Below are 2,213 nucleotides of genomic sequence, written 5' to 3' on the forward strand. Positions count from 1 at the left end.
CGTCAACTATACCTTGCGATCCAACAGTACATGATTCCACCATGCGCAGATTAAGCCGGTACATCCTTATCCATGGTTCGCGCTTGTTTCAGCTGCCATGGCTAGAGACGGATCGGTTCTTCCTATTAACCGCTCGCTTTGTACCTTCGAACCAGAACCCGACACATCTCAGACGATCAGTAAGACCACCGCTGAGCATTAGGGTAGTCGGAGAAAGGATCCGATCAGTCCTCCTTACCGATCTCAGTCCGTCTCCGTTCGTTTTTCCCTTTCTCTCTCGGTTTTTCTCGGTTTTCTTTCTAGTGTCGCTTCCCCCTTTCTGATCCACAGAATCCCATTAAAAAGGGAAGTTGGCGATTTTTCCTTTCCTGTAACCGCTCACGCGCCCAATCCCAAATCAATAACCGTCCTTGATAGTTTTTATTAACTCCCCGAACAGTTTCTTTCTCGATCGGGTGGTTAGGTAACCGTTCCATAACTACTTGGCAGTTCCAGACAATAAACCGTCTAGTCAGTTAAGTAGTTCAGTAACCTCCCGGAACCGTCCTGTAACTGCTTTGGTAATTGCTTAGTAACCGCTGGGTAACCATTAGGTAACTGTTCCCGCCGTTTTACTTAGCTTATTAGTACACATTCAGCTCGGTATCCAATCTCACCATAACGTATACCAGTCAGTCCGTACATAAACTAACTTTTCTCGAAAAACAAGTCCGACTACTTTGTCTGAATCCGACAAGCTCAACTGCTATGTCTGGGCCCACAGTATTGTCTTAATCCGACCAGTACTATCCAGACGACATGTCATACGTGTCAGGTTCGACTGATCAGTCAAACTAACACTCAGCCTTGGACTGATCCAGCTCAGACTGCGGGATGGGGATGCTACAAGCCCAGTCAATAACCATCAATCCATGCCGACTATTGTTTCGTACATTCTATCATCATATCTAATCATTCCCTAACGTTGACATATCTTGCTCCATCACGCACGACTTTAAGAATATTACCTTTTTCGACTGAACCAACCTCATACCCTCCTTGTCTCCCCTTTGAAAAGTCCGACAGTCGACACTTTATATCCTTCATAAGACTTAAGTTCACTAACTTCATGCAACTATTTAACATAATTTTGCTTAGCCATCTACTAAGCTGTCCAATCATAAACACATACCAAGATATACCTTAGCAAAATCATACCACACATCCTTCGCGCGAGACATAGACCATCGGTTCCTTTCCACCCTTACCCACAAATCCCATTTTCGAAAAACAGCCAGCCAGGACAGAACTGGCTGGCCAACCCCACTCTGATACCACTTATAACGCCCCCACCCGCCCACGGCTAATGGACCACCCACGCCCGCTCACTCGGCCCGTGGGCCCCATCCCATCCGACGGGTGGTGCATTAATTTTCCATGGCTAGAATTCATTGTTTACTGATCCTGCAATCACCACATGACCTTTCCCCGTGCTTTGGCCTCACTCGCACGCTATCGCGAATCACTTCCCGATATATAGCCAATCCTTCCACTACTCCAGCTCAAGCACGCTTAACTCTGGAGTTCTTTCAGGATGTGCTCCGGAAAAGGTAAGTCAACTTTGGTGACATAGATAGCCAAATCAATTCTCTTAAGCCTTTCCATATATCACAACTCGGGATGTTACAATTCACCCCCTCTCAAAGAACTCAACGTCCGCGTTGCGCCCCACGACAGGTCTCAAGACGCCTCTCGGGTCAGAACCGAGATGGCTAACCAGCTCTGATACCAAATTGAAACACCCCAACCGGTGAATCTTTGAAAACACGTGAAAATTTCTAAGTAAAAGATCGAGTCAAATTTTTATCGGATGAATATGAGAAATACTGCAACTTTATAAATGAAACCCGATACTAAGTATTAAAAATCATGTAGTTTACAATAAAATATCTTTTACAAAACCTCTCAACATTATCCACGTTTAAAACACCCTTGCTGATGGTCTTTATAGCCTCGCGCTCCGGTCTACATAATCAACCTTACCTTCATCGCAAAAGGAGGCATGAGCATACAAAAGTACTCAGTGAGGACGCTCAATACCACCCACTACAGCCCAATAATCAAACACTCAATCAATACTAACACCCTAGCATCCAGTTCTATCATTCCTTTACTTAACTAGTTCCATTACTTTAACATTTCTTAACCTTTCGACCCGAAGGTCCATAATCCTG

The sequence above is a fragment of the Brassica oleracea genome, chromosome C5 (genome assembly GCF_000695525.1).
Source record: "Brassica oleracea var. oleracea cultivar TO1000 chromosome C5, BOL, whole genome shotgun sequence".
NCBI lineage: Eukaryota > Viridiplantae > Streptophyta > Magnoliopsida > Brassicales > Brassicaceae > Brassica > Brassica oleracea.